At 36.0% G+C, this 18,788-nt stretch overlaps 1 protein-coding gene across 6 annotated transcripts in view; it reads left to right on the top strand.

Annotated features, from left to right (window-relative positions):
* FUT8 (fucosyltransferase 8) overlaps positions 1-18,788 on the top strand; it is a 135,844-nt gene that overhangs the window by 34,335 nt on the left and 82,721 nt on the right. For 5 of the 6 annotated variants that reach the window (XM_075030988.1, XM_075030986.1, XM_075030985.1 and 2 more), the window contains exon 3: positions 14,886-14,976. The exons of the other annotated variant lie outside the window; for it this stretch is intronic. The gene's annotated coding sequence lies outside the window, so the exon portion shown is untranslated. The remainder of the gene's footprint in view (positions 1-14,885; positions 14,977-18,788) is intronic. 6 annotated transcript variants of the gene reach the window in all.

Raw genomic sequence — 18,788 nt, 5'->3', positions numbered from 1 at the left:
GCAGTGCTGTGCAGGAGGTCGTTTTTAGTGGCTCTTTATATGTGATGATAGCTATTTACTTTATATTTCCCTTCAAGTAGATCATCTAGTGACTGATAGTGGTCTGGGATTGCAAACTTCCAGAGGGCAATCATTCCATTTTGCCCCATTGTCAAATGACTTCGATTTTATTGTCAGTGGTGTTATGTGGCAGTCATGTTTGGCATGAATGTAATCTGAAGGGTGCAAAGAGATTGCTGATTGTCCTATAACTGTAACAGTGAATGATCTTACAACTAGGTGCTTTTTTTCACAGACCCAAAAGCACCACTCAGCACTGTGCAGCTGGTCAATCAATGCTTGCAGCAGTTGGTGATTTTTGTGCACCATCTGTATCATGCATTCTTTCTTCTTGATTATCTTGTCTTCATTTCAGTGTGATTTGGTAGTTGTTGAAGTCAAACAAATATGGAAAAATTATGTATGCTATTGTTATATGTGCCTAACACTCATCTGAGAAGAATTCATATTTCTTCTGGAGGGTCGCAGAATGAAAACTGGTGTGGTGAGCCACAGGTATTTTAAAAAGGGGACAGTAAAAAGCCACAAATGGAGTTGTGGGAAGTGGACTCCGAGTTTTCATAATTCCCTGAATGCTGTCATTAGCATCCCACAGAGCACTGTAGAACAATCCATTAACCATATCTTAGGCAGTGATAAAGAAGGCTCTGGAATGTCAACTGTATTGTTGACCACTTTTCTGTGGTTACAAGATTTTGTGACCAGGAGCCAGAATATTTACAAAACCAAGTGAAAATATGCTGTGATTTGCCACTATTAGCAGCAGTATGACAATTGATGCTTTCTGGAATAAAATTTTTTCTAGTATAGCAATACAGTTAGAATAGGTTCTTAAGTTATTTTGCTCAAAATATTTTATGATTGTATTTTTCTGTTACTAAACCATTTCTATTTTAAATTAACATCCAGATTAAAGATGCTTATGCTAATTTTGTCCCATTGCTTCCATTCAAACAATCATCTAGTTGTTTTCAGTCTGCTGATCTCCATGTTTTCTTACTGTTTTATAATGTTGTTTCCTGTTTTTCCTGGGATATTCCAGAAAACTAATTTGCATATACCTGGAATCTGTTTTTCAATTCATAATTCTTGCTCTTAACTAATAGATAATTCTTAAAATGTGTTATGATATGAAATTATTTGTATGATGAACCTGAATTACTAAACTCTCTTGGAGGGGAGAAGTTAATTAGTGCTGATACTTCTGAAGTTATTTTGCAAAAACTGAAAATCAAACATACATTCTACGTCAGTGCTTCACAATATACTTGAAACGGTACATTTCTGAAAACTGCTTCTGTTCTGAAGCGTACGCTTTAAGTCAAAAGTAATGGCATTTACATGTACTCTGAACATACTACTAAATCAGAACTATTCAATTGATCCCTAGATTTTTCAGTTAGCAGCTTGTATTTAGTTTTGGCTGTTCAGTACAAAAGCAGTATTCTGCGGAATGTTGCTAGGATGTGACCTGTGTGAAATAATCTCTGAGTTTGGGAGCATTTTACAGCAACATATATTAGAGTGGATTATTATTTTGATGCCTCACTAGAGCAGGGAGCATAGCACAAAGCAAGGTCAAGAAAAAGGAAAACTCCAGCTCTCTTCAGAAAATCAGTGGAAAGCAGTTCATGCATTCTAATGGCTTCATAGAGTATCTTAATAACATACACTCTCCACCCCTCACTCTACTTTTACTTCTTTCATGTGCCTTTTTAAAGCAATGATCTTTCAGGCTTGAACTCTGCATATCCCTCAAATTTGGCAGTACTTGAGGGGTTTTCCCCTTTTGCCCTATATCAAAAGATAGCTTATTGCCTGCATTTCATTTATTCCTTTGGATTAATTTTTTCATAATTTAGTAATGGTTGTAAACATACCATCTGGAGATGGAATTGATGGGAGAGAGCATGAGATCTTTTTCTAGTGCCAAATACAACCAGTAGGTTTTGTGTGATTTCTTAAAATCTATGTATTTTCTCCAGCTCTGTATGTACTGAGACTCAAAACAGGCTGTAAAGAAGCATTGGAAAAATTAACTTAACTGATAATTTGATACAGAAAATAATCAGAACTTTGTTGCAATTTAGTACTTCCATACATGTATGCTTCTTCCAAATCTCCTTTTACTGTAGACACTCACTAAGTCAGTGCCAGCTACTTCTGTTAGTGTCTTGTATTTCAACAGTATCTTAATCTCTGCCATTTCTTTAGTGACCTTAAAAGCATGTTATGTGCCTATATGCTCACAGGAAAGGTGTTGTGTGGTGGTTTTGTTTGTTTGTTTGTTTTAAATTTACATTCTTTTTAGCAAGCATAGTATAAACAAATGCTTTTTCCTGTTTTCTTTTTTGTACACACCTACAGTATTTTTTCTGAAATGCAATTTATTCTGTTACTCTGCTTAGTGCTGTAACTTCTTTTGATTTCAGTCTAATTCCTGGCCTGTTAGGATGAGTAATCAAGTGTTTCTTTCATCTAGAAAGATTGTTGTGTTTGTGAATTGATTATATTCCTTCAGTAGCTAGATTGCTCAGTGTGACTGCTTGTTCAGAGTTCTTCAAGGCAAGAAGAATTTTGCCATTTTTTCCGCCTGTTCATCTGGACCAGTTCATGTCAAATTGTGGAGAGGGTTCTGGGTTTTTCTGTTGTGTGTGTAGGTTTGTGTTTTGTTGTTTTTGGTTTTTTTTTCTTTGTTTTGTTTGTTTGCTTTTTTTAATCTTTCCCCTTCTGTCATTTAATTATACAAGATTAAGGAATGAACTACAAAAGTACATTTTTCCTAAGCAAGCAGGGAAGACATGTTATTTTATACCAAGCTAAGAACCACATAATCGCTAATATTTTTATTTTATTTTTTAATATCAAGTATGAGAATTATTTTGGGACCATTTTGGTAGAACTGATTGCAGTACAAAGTGTATGGGGGAACCTAACGTTTTTCTTTATTGTCAGAATAAGTTGATTCCCCACCCCCTTCATTTTATTATTGATAATGGTCTCCTGAACATTTTGAAATTATCTTTGTTTCTAGAATCATCAGAACTATGAATATGTAAAGAATGTTTTGATGGTATGTGATTGTAGTGATTTATTGGGCTTCATGCCTTTTTATTTATATTCTAACGTTCAGCAGTTTTGATCTGTAATACGCTTTTTTTTGTCAAGCAGAGAAAGTCTGAGAGAATGGGTCAGGAGAGAAAAAAAAGCATAACACTTAAAACAGTAAAATGCTCCAAACCAATAAGCAAGCAAATTAACAACAACAAAAAAAAACGCCTAAGAAAAAAGCTTATGCCAAAATGTCCCAAAAGCCTATATTGCATGTGGGAAAGCTTCCTCAACAGAATCATGAAGTGATGACCCACACTGCTCCCTGGTAATGTGCGTCTTTCATAAGATATAGCTTTATCTTAGTTGGCTATAGTTCTATACTAGGACCAAATCCTGTTCATATGTATATATAGCACTGAGTTTGTTGTGTAACTATTGCTTATATTGGTCTCTGTACCAGAAAAATAGAAGGTGGTGTATGTAATAGAACCTTATTTTACAAGAATTCCAAAGCTGGTCTTTGAGGCAAAAGATCTGTAAGTTTAACTTCTGTACCAAGCAAATCTGGAGAAACTGTGAAAAAAGAGTTATTGGATATGTGTTTAATTGGCTCTTCTTCAATATACCACAATGTAGAGGTGACCTGATCAATAAACTATAAATTGCCTGGTTTTGGCAAGGGTCTTCAACAATCACTTTTAGAAAAATGAAAGTCATCTGGGAAAAGAGAAACAGTCTTTTTGTGAATTTGTAACTCCATAAGGGAATAGAAAAAGAGGAATATATGGTTATTTTTCATAATAGAAAATGTAATGCAAGGATTCATCTTATCCTGCTCAAGGAACTGTGCTGGGTCATGCGTAGTTCACCATAAGAATAAATTATCTGGAAAGCAGAGTCTCTTGAATTTTTCTGAATAGAATTTTTATAGGAAACTTTAGCATTATATTTGGTTCTAAATAATCTTGACAGAATGTTTACATTTTAAGTGTCATTTTTTTGTGCACTTCTCTAACATAGTTTGGGAGTGAAGAAAGTTAGAAATGAGTATATATTGAGAATTGGGAAGAGGTCTTCGTGTGGCCAGGTAATGAGTAAAACAAAAAATCTGAATGGTACTAAATGAACCTGTGCATGTAGCATTTCATGAGGATATGGCTATTTGTGTAACGCAGTGCAGTATGTGGAAGCCTTTTGGAATACTGTGTGAAAAGACTAAAAAAATTATTTTACACTCCATAAACATAAAGCTGAATTTGGTAGTAAAGAAGTTCTTGCACCACCATACACTACCCCCCCTCCTTGCTCTCTATTTGATGGATATTGTTTTATAAGCTCTTAAATAGCAACCAGCAAACTTTCCAGTTTAGTTCAGTTTGTTCCGGTTCAGGTTTAAATGCATAGGGTTTTCCCTAGAGAAATCTTATGAAATCTATTAATAAATATTTAGACCATTTATAAATGATTCTGTATAAAAGTATGAAATACTGTTTCTTGCATATATCAGTTAAAGAACTTTTTTGTAATGTTATATATATTTCTGTGAAATAACAACTGCCAGACAAAATGATGCTTTACTGTTCTTTTTCTTAAGCAATGCATATTAAGATCATAGCAAGAAAATGGGAACATTCAAGGATATTGTTTTGAATAATACCTTTAATACAGTGAGTTGAATTTAACTCCATCTAAAAACTCACCTAAAAATCTTAGTTTTCCTTGAACCAGAAATGAACCTAAAGTGGTATTTTGACATTTAAACCTGTTTGCAGTCGTAAATTATATGCCCATCACTTCCTTTTCTCCAAAGGAAAACAAAAATACTCTGCCAAATATCTGGTATTTGAACATAAGTTTCAGAAAATCATTAGCTAATAAAAATACCATGGGCTACTACAGTAGTAGAATGTTGTGATATTGCATGAATTTCTTTGTACATGCCTGGTTACATTTCTCTTTGCTCTCCTGCCATCAGTGTTGCTGTCTTTATCTTGTATATTGATTGCAGCTGACACTTTGGGTATGTATGGATGCTTCTGTGAATGCCACTTGCAGGATGAGGATCTAAGTTAGGGGTGCAAAGCGGGAACAGTAAGTCCTTTGAATACAGGAGGACTGAAATATACCAGTAGCAGCATGTGACACCCTGTGAGCACATTTTTATTTATTACACTGTTTTGAAAAGTGCAGTCTGCCTATGCTTTAAATAGTGAATGTACACATAAATGGTGATTTGTAAATTTAAATTAAAATATGAACACAAAGTGTTCATGTGCACAGAGTTCATTAGGATATAAAAATCACAGAAATATAAGTATACCTCCTGTAAGTCAGAAGGCCAACTAATCCCTCCTTCCTGCTCAAACATGGCATCAATTTGTATGTGTGCTTATTTTATTATGATGAACAGAAGTATTTGATTAATCTGCAAGGGACTGCATGCCTGCAGAAACGCCATTTTATAGCTGACCATAAGAACTGTTCAGGAAGAAATAACGATGTTTCAAGCATCCAGTGTATATGAGAATGTCAGTATTTTTTCTGTAGTACTTTATGTTCTCGGCTTGCTTCTGTGTTTCAAAGGATGTAATTTTTTGGGAAACTGTACTGGTTGGAAACAAACAATTACCAAGTTTTCTTTGATCTTTTTTTCTGAATAGCCTGCTTTTTGGAGCACTTAACTATGTTTGTCCTAATAATGCCATATTATTTCACAGAAGAGCATAGTAATTTCTGCATTTACAAAACTAATGATTGAGATTTTTCAATCAATTTGCTATGAGGAACGGCTAGCTCTCTGATTAGAACAAAGTTATCAGACAAAATCTGTCTTCTGATAGTTTGTTTCCTGTAAGCCCCGGTACTTATAAATAAGCCATTTTATAAACTACAGGTAAAAAGTTATATTTTGTTGTTTTATTTTACCATCCAAACAACTTTCATAACATTTCTTCTGTAGAAATGTTTAGACCATATGATATCCCTTCATCTTTCTCTGGTTTCACATGACCGGTTACACATTGTGGCTTCTTTCTATGATTTGCTGCTGCTCTTCATAAAAAGAAGAGTGTGAGAGAAAGTAGTCTTAAAAGTAAAATTTATTTTCTCTACTAACTATTAATGTCTATTAGCATTGACACAGTAAAACCTAGTTTGCAAAAGGTGGCCCTAAATTCTCCAGCAGTGTGGGTTTGTTGTATGTCTGCAGAATTCCACTCATGCTGCCTACTTCCAAACGCATACACGTGCACTATATATCATTCCAACCAACTCCCTTATAATTACATCTGAAATTGTTACAACAAAAATGGTTTCCCTAACTTTGGTGCTTTGGAAGTTCATGATCATTATATTTGGTATCTTGAAGACTCTAAGAACTGTATCAAAGCTCTATCAGAATGGGCTGAATTCTGTGGCAGTGTTGATTTACTTTATTTTGTTGACATTTCCTTCACTTTTGTTCTTCACTTATCCAAATAGATTTTCAGCAATGAGCATGGCTACATAAGATCCAGACAGAAACAGTTGGTTGTAAAATTAATTTGATCTGAGCTTTTGTCTGAAAAGCTTTCCTGTCCTTCTTAAATGTCAGTAGCAGTTATCTGTGGAAGGAAGTACAAGCAAGGGACCGTGATCCTTCTAGCTTACTTTTTGAGCTTCCAGAACCTGCATTGTTCTAAGACAGATGCAGTATAATATCCATTTTTTAGCAAGAATATTTAAGTCTATTTTTAACATATCCAATTTTTGTAAACTCAAACACATTTTAATTACAGTAAATTTCACAATTTAATAGTGCCTTCTGAAAATCGAAATATGTGACATCAACCAGGTCTCCTCCAATTTCATGCTAATTTAATTGTTCATAAAACTTCATCGCCTTCTGAGGCGTGACTTCCCTCACAAAACCAGTGCTGATTATTTCCCACTATCTGGAGTTTATCTATGTGCCTACTATTTCTGATGTATATTGTATTTTCCTCTTATTCACCTGATGTGGAAGTGATATTTACTGGTCCTCCTTAAAGCCTTTTAGAAAAACTGATGGTCATATCCTATCCCCTTGTTATGGAACCTTAAGTGATAAGATATCGTGAAACTCTTAATGGTTTTGTGTTGCTTACTTGAGTTCTGTTAGAACAGGTATGTGGACACATTTTTCACAGTTTGGTCCTGACGATTTGTTATTGGTCATTTTACTGACATTTCAAGCTGCGAGAATTCTTCTGTCATTGTCTTCGTGAAGAAAGATTTCAATGTAGGCATCAATATAAGTTCATTCCTAGTAGCTGCTAATGCATGTACTTCATTTAGCTTTCCTGCTGTGGCCCTGTATTTAAATTGTTCTACTACAACTCAAACATAATTTGGCCCTACAGAATCTCTGTCAAGTCTTTTAGTTCTATTGTGCTTCTAAAAAGCTTTGCTATAGCTTTTATGCATGTAAGAATTTGCTTCTCAAAAATTTTGTAGCCTACCAATTTAGTATCTTCCAATTAAGCTTCATCATTACCTCTCTGCTTGGTTTATCTGTGTCACAGGGAGCAAAAACTGGGTCATTATAATCTTTTATAAGGCAGCTTAAGTTGTACTCAGAAGACTTTTTTCTGCCACTTCCTGCATTGTCTCTGGGAGTGGGTGTGGACTTGAAGTCACCAGCTCCTTCCCAGAGTTTTCTAAAAGACTGTCTAGTCTTGTTACAAAATCCTCTGTCTTTGCATTCAGCAGTCATGTCACCATAGAGCCTTCACTAGCGTTAAACAGCTTGTTACCTTATAGGGGTGATATTTTAATGCCTCACTGTTATAACTTGCCGCCTTCTGTCCTTTAGAATCCCTGTTGTCAAAAAGTTAATCTCCATGTAAGAATGATGTTGATATCATTTACTATCAGATTTATGGGACCATTTCTGTCTCAAAATTTTCTTTATTCTCATTGCCCTTTGACCTATGAGCCTGGAGATGGAGTTACTCAAGGTCTTTAAAAGTCTGGTCAGTGTACTTCTCTGTTTAAAATCTTCTGATTTTAGCAAAACCAACTTCAAAAAAACCAGTGCTTCACTTCTGAAAACCTCAAGGTAGATAATAATCTATATATTGTTTGGGGCATTAGGGGGAAGCCCCTGCCCTCCACTTAGCTTCTGCTGCCATTTGTTTTAACTGTAAGGTTGTAATTTTCAAATGGGGGTAGTAGACTTGATTTTATTGTTTTCTTGATTCATTGTTGCTTTTTGATTTTGTGAATAACTTAAGGAATAGAGATGCAGATCCTTTATCCTCCTCCCTTCCTGTGGAGCTGAACTCTAATGCCATCCAGACTCCCCTTTACCTCTGTAGGTTATACTGTCCAGAGACTCGCTTCGCTGAAACAAGAACCCGTCAGACTGGCACTAGTTTTATTATCCGTGGCTGGGCCTTAGCGAGACTCTTCCGCAAAAGAGTTCCTGGAGCGGGTGACTGAGCAGGAGGTTGCTCAGGACCATGGAGAGCTCTTTCAAATACCAGCGTGGGGACTAGGCAGCCTCTTCTACTTTTTCTTGATATGGTTGCTAAAATTAGACTGAACTATTCGGAAATAAAGGAAGTTGAAGGAAAGGGCTAAAACCCCCCACCCTACACTGAAAGTAGGAACAAGAAGATAATATCTGGTATAAAAGAGAGTAGATGGAAAAAGCTTATCTTGCAAGTTCAAGAAATTGTGAGGTACTACTGGAAGACTGCTAAGCATAGGAGCAGCTGGCCGTGATATAGTCAGTCACATCCTTATTACAAAGTGTTCACCACAAAGGAAAATACTACTTTTCACCCAAATAATGAGTCTATATGCAATGATTCTACAAATTTAATGGCTTTCTTTGTGGCTAGTATTGTAAACGTGCCTAGGAAACCGTAAGAAAAACAAATGATTGTAGGCTTTTCCTAGTGCTTGACTTTTTTAAAAAGGTTATTTCAAACCCTGTATTATATTCCTTATTAGCAGTCTGAAATACTTGAATGGGATTTCACTAGAATTACATGTGAGAAAATATCCAAATTTATCTTTTAAGGCCTTTTTTACTATAAAGTATTCATATTGTTTTAATAACTACAGACTTTATATGACAAATTAATTGGTCTTATTTTTAGAATGTTTAGTTTATAAAAGAAAATATTCATTGTTAAAAAAGGATTCAACAACTTTCTTTTGTTTCTGTTGACAGTTATATATACACACGTACATAGCGAGACACACACAAACCCCCCATCTTGTATATTAAAGAAAAGAGCTTACTAGTTAAGGCTGATAGTTTCTAACACTTCCCATGGTTTGACACCAAATTTATGAATTAGTGATAGTTATGTTATAAATAAAAATGGGAATTCTGATTAACAGTGTAATCTTAATACTTGACATAAAAGGAGTTAAATAAAAAACTAATACCTTCAAAAGTGTTTTAAACTCAGTGAGTTTTAAACTCATCTGTCATTTTTCCTTAATAATATGTCACACCAGTTTTGAGAGGAAAAGCTGTTGGCAGCTTTATGTGAGGGTTTGACTTGCAAATTTCACAGTCCTGTTTTATTCATAGCCTTACTATTGTACAAAGTACTTTGAGTTTTTTCAGTTCCTTCACTTTTATTTAAAAGAATAGATCAGCAGTGTGCTTGAGCTGTGGTAATGGTGAAGATCAGATACAGGAAGCAATCAAGTTTTGGTGGCATGGAGCTGTATGAAAGCTGTAAACCAGTGTAAATTAGACAGCATGAACCTATATGCTAATGCACATAAATTGCTTCCCATACTTGAAATAGCTCATTAGATCTCTTTATTGTGCTTTGTAGTATGTAAAGTTCTGTGTCCTAAAGTAAGTTTTGGGTTTTTCTTTTAAATCTATGAAAATAGTGTTTAAAAGAAAATTGGAGTGCCAAGGGGAATTTTTACAGCTTAAGATACACATATTGTGGCACAATGGAATTAAACGTAAGGCAAATACTTCTTAATCATATGGCAGTATTAGTATTTACAATCTTCAGTAAAATTTGTCTTGTTCTAATAAAAGCACTGCAGAAAACACAGTTCAATTTAAATTAGAAAATGGTAATACAAAGCAAGTCTGATTATTTTGATAATGATCACTTAAGACATTCTTTCCCTGATGTGGCCCACTCAAAACTGTATTCAGGCATTTCTGTTACTGGGTTGTCAAGTCACCCAGTCTCCAAGCCTCCCATGTGTAACAAGGAGGGCTTTTAGCTCAGTTCTGTGACTCTTTTTTTCCAACTTCTGAATGCTGTATAGCACTGACTATGCTTTGAGTTTGCAAAACCTCCTGGTTGCAAGTAGCTCTCCAGTTTTCTTATGGCTGCCAAGTGTCATGCATTTTTGCATAACTATTACAAACTCAGCAGCCCTCTCATCTGCCTGTTTCTCATCCTGATTTATAAACACCCAGCTGAGTTGTGAACAGGGTGATGTTAAATTTCTTGGTTATTAGATTTTGCATATTGCTTTGATGCCAGCCAAAAGAAGAAAGATCTTACTGCTGATCTTGCTTCTGATGTTTGCAGCCATTAAGGAATGACATGGGGAAGCTGGTGGAAAAGAAGGTTTAGTGGAGAGCTTTGGCACCAACAAGAATAGAAAGATCAAATATTAGCTAAAGGTTGTCCATCTGTTTTGTCCCACTCTGTTCCCTCCCCAAGGTATCCAGATTATGTTACTGATAAGAAGCTACACTTCCCTCAAGCAGAAGAGGCAGTTGTACTTTGGTCCCAGAAAAGCACCGAAGCAGAAAGCAAAACATTTGTATGTCTGATTCTGATAAATTTGGATTCTAACACAAAACTATGGAACAAAGTAACATCTTGGAGGTGGGAGGGGAACATCTCATTACTTTGGGAATTTCTTGCCTGTGGAAGCACATGCAGTATGAAAGATGTTACCTTACTGATGTGTATTCTAAGTGATGTTAGAAAATTAACTTTCTTCTTTAAGCTTCTAATGAGAAGTTCAGCTTGATTTAAAGAGAAATGTCTGATTAAAATTTGGAGAGCATTAGCTTATTTTTACAATCAGACTTTTTGTGGCTTTTGGAGAAAAAAAAAATCAAAAGTTGGGCTGCTGTGGCTAAAAGGTTGTCTGAAAGATTAGCAGGATCAGTAAGCATGTTTGAATACATTTTAACTAGGTTATGCTAGAGTGCCTTGGAGCCCATTCTTCTAGAGGAGTGATGGCAAATCTGTAGCTTACATGCATTTTAAATGCAACTCCCATTTTAGAATCACATTGTGTGACCAGTAGTGGGGTCATGCTGACACAGGGGCTGTTGGTTAATAGAAAACCCCAGCTACTGGAAGAAGTCAGCCAGCAGCAGTCAAGTTCAGCAGGATGTTCCACCAAGTCTTGTTCAGGGAAGCTTCTGAGCACTTCATCTTTTCAGGATATATGCAGTACTATGTGGCTATTGTCCATGTTAAGATTTTGGTATGCAGCTTGATGGGCTAAGAACATTGACCTTCTTTATTCTAGAGGTTTACTGATCTCCAGAAGTATTTCACAGAATTAGGGGTATTAAGTTCTGTACTCTATTAAGAACATAGCAAGTTCTAAGTTCTGTTAAGAAAGGGATGGGCCGTTTTTGTTTATCAACTCTCATCTACTAATGCAGGGCAAAAAACCTAGTTCTTTTCAACTTCTTGATTGAATTACTATATATTTTTTGGTAAGCATTTTTGATGCTTCAATTTAAAGGGAATGAGTGACTGAAAATCCATTACCTCATTAAATCACCTGTTTCAATGGCTGATTCCTTTTAGCTGTTATACACTTACAGGTTTAGGAACTCCTTTCCCCTTCCTCATGAGATGAGTTTATCTAGGTTAAACTCCTAATCCCTGGATTTTGTCATGCCTTTGTTTGCAAGTGTAAGAAGCAATTCAATGTCAGAAATCCTTTCTTTTTTAACACAAGTCATGTCCTGCTAACTTCTATAGTCTGTTCTTTTACTATATTGCTTCCATAGATTCTCACTCTTCCTATTTTCTTTTGGAATGAGGTTTCTGCAAGGGCTATCAGCAGATTATTAACTTATTACTCTGGAGGAAAATCATAGAATTGATGTTTGAATTTTTATTAATTCATTCTTGACTGTGGCTATATTAGATTAGGGTTGTATGGGGTCAATACAGTATGTAAACAAGAATAAATAAACCTTTGCTTTTATATAATTGTCCTGTTAATTTTCTAACATAATTTTTATCTAACAAAGACATTTGGTTAGTTCAGATAAGACAAAAGGTAACTTCTTACTTTGCTGTGTTTCTGGTTAATGTATTGTTATGTATGTATAATGTTAAAAGTGACTGTAAAACTGAAGACTGCTTTATCCATTGCTTATTAAAATGAGTCCACATATATAATTTCTATGGAGGAGTGTATTGTTTCTGCAATTGACTCTTTTATCTTTCTAAAAGAAAAATCACCAGTTACTTTTTGTCTAAGTGTTTGACAGAGAATTTTGCATATGTTTGACAAGTAAGCTGCTCTTTTCGAGGTACAATTCCCTCTTTTGTTTAAAATCGCATCAATTGTCAAAAAATTTAGAAATTATCTTTTTTCAAGCTTTAAAATGTAACGTTACAAAAATAGTAAGCACTTTTATTTATTACTGTATCTAAAACAAAGGAGTGCTTAATATTTTCAAACACTAATTGTTTTTATTGTTGATGTAAGTCTTCTATCTAGTTTAAAAAAGTTCTTACTTCTGACTAGTTCTTAACTCCTGTTAAACTGTTTCAAGGTCAGTCTTCTGTGTATACCTTTGGTTTAAAAAAACCCAAGTGCTGTGGGTATGGATCTCTCTGAACCACTGCCATTGTGATAACTGAACCACTAGGTGTTTATATAGCATAATTTTGAGAATGTTTAGTCTGTGATATTAAAATTACTTAAATTGTTGTTTTGGTTTTTTTGTTATTTGGTTTTTTTTCCTGATCTCTGACCAGAAGCTATATAGTTGAAGTAGGATTAGTAGTAATACTTAACTTTGTTCTCCATTGCTTTTGGGGTTGTTTTCATAGAAAAAAATTTAATAACTACAGGTGTATGGGACACTGAGTTGGCCATAATTTTGATGTGGTTCTGCCTAGGCTTTTTCCTTCCAATTTGCTCCTCAAAGGAGACCAAATGTTTTTTAGTTAAAAAAGTGCCAAGTTTTATTAGAATAACGGTTAAGATAGTTAACATTTTAAGTATTGCAAACTCAGTGAATAGGGAAGAGAGAAGAAAAGTAAATATTTTTTTTTTAACAAAATTTTCCCTGCCCACATTGTCATTGTGTATATACTCCTGCTTCCACTTGGTTACAGTTAATTCAGTGACTTTAAGCTGTGAACTGCACAGTGCCCTCTGATCTGCTGGAGGTTTTTCCTATCAGGTATAAGGTCAGGTAGCCTGCTCCCTGCTCCTTACTGCAATTTCTTTGCTTGGACTGCAAGCTCCTGTACTGGCATTTTCTTGACTGCCATACTGTCCAGTTTCTTGAACCTCACTGACCTGAGCATAGTCAAGAGATCTCCAAGGAATGCAGATTGTCTCTCTTTCTCTGGGAGGCCCTACCTGACCCAGTCATCTTAAGCATTAAAATGATTGTGAGCAAGCAAGCAGAATGCTTCCTGCCCCACTAATACTGTCTGTCAAAACGAATGGAGGGCACTTCTAGAAAGTATGAAGCTATATACATCTAAAGGTATTACTAGAATTCACAAAAGGCAAGGCTTGGAACAATATGTATGTTGTCTCTAATAAATACTAAAATGAACAAAGAAGAATTTTGTTATGAGAGCTGAATTATGTTTTTAGGTTAAGTTATGAAGAGAGCTTATGTTTTTTTGAAAGATAGCAGAAATTTTCTTGAAATTTTGGCAGTTGTATATTTCTGCTATGGAATTTTTCTAAAGAGCTGCTCAATTTATTTGTATTTTGTTTTCTCCATATCTCCAGATCTGTGATTTCTCCAGTTGCATTAAGTGATTATTCTAGTGACTTTTAATATTTTCATTAAAAGAATATTCATTTTCTTTGCAAGGTTTCCTTAACATATTTATACTTTTCATAAACCATAACATATATGAAAGAATATACATGAATACCCTTCTATTAATTTTATAAAAAATAAGGTTCAAAATAATATTCCCCATCCTTGAGGGTTTTTTTTTTTCAATTTCAAAGTTTTGACTGGTATTTTGAACAGGGAGTAATGCTTAGAGATGGGGAAAAAATTATTTGACAAAACTGCTAAATGGCTGAATTACTTTAATTGATTATGCAGATTTATATCTTTCATTCAAAATTTATAACATCTTTCAGCTGCAAATTTGATAGTATCAGTAAATACTAATGAATTGAACTTCAAACATCATTTTGGGGTTGGCAAATATTAACAAGGGGAACTGGGGCCTGGTGAGACTGCCTTGTACAAGTTACTCACTAAATCAATAAAGAACCTAAAATATTCTTTGATTTAATTCTTTGATTGCTTGTTCACATTGTATCTAATCTAGGTATAATGAAAGATGATAGTTAAAAATATTCTGATTAAGTAATTTATCTTTGTGGAAAATCCATAATTAGTTAAATAAAAAGTAGAAAATGTGATATTTTAAGGTGAAGAATTAGGTTCTTTCTCAACGTTATGATACAAGGGCAAATCCAAAGGAAGGTGTTCTTATAAAAAATGAAACACTTTTGTTTGAACGTGAAACTAAAGGGACCTTCTTTTTTCTTTTAATCAGTTAATTTCACTGGCTGCCGGACTAGTGGAATTACTTGTTAACCTCCAAGCCCATGATGCAGTTGTGTTTATTTCCTGCTGTCATGGAGAGGGTAAGCTGTTTTTCAGATGTGTTATGAACTTGTGCTATTTTAAAATTTACTGCTGTTTATGTGAAAGATAATATACATTGTACATTTGCATGTTATGCATTTTAGAATATTTTTTTTCACACTAAAAGCTGTAAAAAATGCTGATTAAATTAAATTCCTGAGGAGTTCTGTTATTTCATGGAATCACAGAATAGCTGACTTTAGAAAGTATCTTTGGAGATCTTCTAGTTCAACCCCACTGCTCAAAGCAGGTTCAACTGGAGCAGATTGCTCAGGTCTGTGTCCAGTCTCCAGGGATGGAGACTTCACTAACCTGCCCAGCCTGTTCCAGTGTGTGACCACCCTCACAGTAAAAAGTCTAGGCTTAGGCTTAAATAGCATTTCATGTTTTAGTTTCTGGCCATTGAATAGAATAGAATATTTCAGCTGAAGGGTTGTACAATGATCGTTTAGTCCAACTGCCTGACCAATTGAGGGCTGACCAAAAGTTAAAGCATGGTATTAAGGGCACTGTCCAAATGCCCCTTAGACACTGACAAGCTTGGGGCATCGACCACCTCTCTAGGAAGCTGTTCCAGTGTTTGACCACCGTCTCAGTAAAGAAATGTTTCCTAATGTCCAGTCTAAACCTCCCCTGGTGCAGCTTTGAACCATTCCCATGTGCTGTATCACTGGATACCAGGGAGAAGAGATCAGCACCTCCCTCTCCACTTCCCCTCCTCAGGAAGCTGTAGAGAGCAATGAGGTCACCCCTCAGCCTCCTTTTCTCCAAACTAGACAAGCCCAAAGTCCTCAGCTGCTCCTCATAGGACATTCCTTCCAGCCCTTTCACCAGCTTTGTTGCCCTCCTCTGGACGCATTCAAGGACCTTCACATCTTCTTTTTATTTTTTTTTATTGTGGTGCCCAGAGCTGCACGCAGTACTCAAGGGGGGGCTGCACCAACACTGACTACAGCAGGATAATCCCCTCTTTTGACTGGCTGGTTATGCTGTGTTTGATGCACCCCAGGATGGGGTTTGCCCTCCTGGCTGCCAGGGCACACTGCTCACTCCTATTGAGCCTGCTGTCGACCAGCACCCCCAGACCCCTTTCTGCAGGGCTGATCTCCAGCCCCTCCTCTCCCAATTTATACTTGTGCCTGGTGTTACTCTGCCCTAGGTGCAGAATCCAGCATTTCCACTTGTCAAATTTCCTCCCGTTAATCATTGCCCAATGTTCCTATCTATCTAGATCCCTCTGCAAGGCCTCTTGTCCCTCAAGAAAGTCAACAGAACCTCCCAGTTTGGTGTCATCAGCAAACTTGCTAATGGTGCATTCAACTCCTGCATCCTGATTGTGGATAAATATATGGAACAGAAGTGGCCCTAGAATTGAACCCTGAGGAGCAATGCTGGTGACTGGTTACCAGCCGGGTGTAGCCTCATTCACTACAACACTTTGAGCTCTGCCCTTCAGCCAGTTCTTCAGTCAGCACACCATGAACCTGCTCATCCCACAGTTGGACAACTTGTCCAGAAGGATGCTGTGAGGGACAGTATCAAAAGCCTTGCTAAAATGCAGAAAAACTACATCCACCACCTTCCCTTCATCCGCTAGGTGGGTGACCTTATCATAGAAGGATATCAACACAGTTAAACAGGACTTCCCTTTTGTGAATCCATGTTGACTGCCTGATGACTGCATTATTCTTTAAATGCCTTTCAACAGTACCCAGTATAATCTCCATAATTTTTCCAGGAACTGAGGTTAGACTAACAGGTCTGTAGTTCCCTGGGTCTTCCCTCATGCCTTCCTGTAAATTGGAATAACACTGGCTAGGTTCCAGTTAGCGGGGACTCCCAAGGCCTCTGGCAGATGATTGGGAGGGGTCCTGCTATAATATCCGCTAGCTCCTTCAATACTCTGTTGTCTATATTAATTGCCTCTTGAACTGTCACTGGGCACCACTGACAAGAGTCTTGGTCTACCTTACTTACCCCCATCAGGTATTTTTATATATTGATACATATATATAAATATTGATACAGGATGTATAGGATATATATCCTGCCTGAACTTTCTATTCTGACTGAACAATCCCAGCTCTCTCAACCTCTCCTTGCATGGCACATTCTCCAATCCCATAATCATCTTTGTCACCCTTTGCTTCACTTGCTCCAGTATGACCGTGTGATGTGCTAAATACGAAGATCTTCATCCATTGCGACATGTTGTATAAAATAAACTATCATGGGAGCTTTTAATAGTCAGCTATTTATTTGATTGTGAAAAACAAATAGCTAGCAATTGTCTTGTAGTCTTATTTTTCCAGATATCCTTTTGAATCAATCTTCTCTCTCTTTTTACTTTATAAAATATTTCAAATCAAGTATTTGTTGGGGGGGGGGGGGAGACGAAACATTTGCAGTAACATCTCCTGATTGAATGATGTGAAACTTCCTAAGCTTTTCTTTATGGAGGAGGGATATTTAGACCTGTGGTAGATAAGAATACAGAAAGGTTTTAAGATTTTGTTTTAAACGTACATTAGCAGTGATGGGCTGATGGACTGTGTCAGTAATTAAGGTCACTACACAAGATGCTATATAAATATTAAAGTGAAAAGAGAGTTCATGTCTTAAGGAAGGGCAATCTAGGTAACAACCAAAGGGATACACAGAAGAGAATGAGGAGATACTAAGCATTTTTAACACAGTAATATTTAGTCACAGTCCCTGAAACATTGATTTCTAGTTGCTATGACAGAACTTTGAAGGGGTGTACGATAGTTAGGTAGAAAGATTTAGTCAGTTTGGTGTCAGCTGAAGAAAATCTCGTAGGTATTTGTAGAAGACTACTTGTGGTCAGTGCAGGACAGGAGAAATATTAAAGAATATGTCCCTGTCAATGTTAGTAAATTCTTAAAGAAGCTAGATAATGAGTAGTTCAGTGAAGAACCTTAAATATCACAAAATGATCTTGCTTGTGGCATGGGGAGCTAGAACCTCACAGGGAACCTACAGAAGTGTTCAAAGAGCTGAGGTTATAAAGATATAATATAAACCCAGGAGTATATATTTATTGGTTTCTCTTAAGTGCAAATGAGAGAAACATGGACAGATATCAGTACCAAAGAGAAAAATACATTAATCTGGATGCAGTTGAATGAAGACCTAGATAATGTTTACTGTTTTGAACAGCAAGGAGGTAACGTAGGGGAATATAATAAAGTAATATTAGAAATTCTGTTAGGGTGAAAAAATTAAGACCTTGTTCAGTAATGGCACCAAGAGTTTTATTCTGGATAATAACTCAGGTTTTTGTGGTAGTTAGAGATAACTGATGGAGGAGGAGGCTTATAGGAAAGAAAAGAACTGCATACATTCCTTAGTTACTTTCCCACAGGATTCTGATTGAACTTAGACTTGTAAGCAAGATGGGAAATTACACTTACTGTTCTCTTGGCTTCAGTTTTTCTGCTATACACCTTCTTAAGAACTTCAAAAAGCAGTAGCAACCTTGGTTTGGCGACTTCTGTCATCTCTTCACTGATCATCAGTCATTTTAGGGATTTTATGGCTGCTACTTGGCTTGCAAATACAACAACTGAGCAGATCATATTTATTTATGTAAAATTTTAAGGGAGTATGTGAAGAGAAAATCACCCAAATTGCTCAGAGGAATCCGTACAGATATAAAATTAGGTTTTTACAAAAACAGTAGTAAAGATGGAAGTGTGGATGTCGGAGTAAATAGTAAGCAAGTCTCATGATTATGTTTACTTACGTCCTGTGATACATGTGGATAGAAGTTAAGACGAAAAAAGAAGTA

Source organism: Buteo buteo, chromosome 6 (genome assembly GCF_964188355.1).
Source record: "Buteo buteo chromosome 6, bButBut1.hap1.1, whole genome shotgun sequence".
NCBI lineage: Eukaryota > Metazoa > Chordata > Aves > Accipitriformes > Accipitridae > Buteo > Buteo buteo.
The sequence above is the reverse complement of the archived record's forward strand: the minus strand, read 5'-3'. Positions and strand labels throughout refer to the sequence as shown.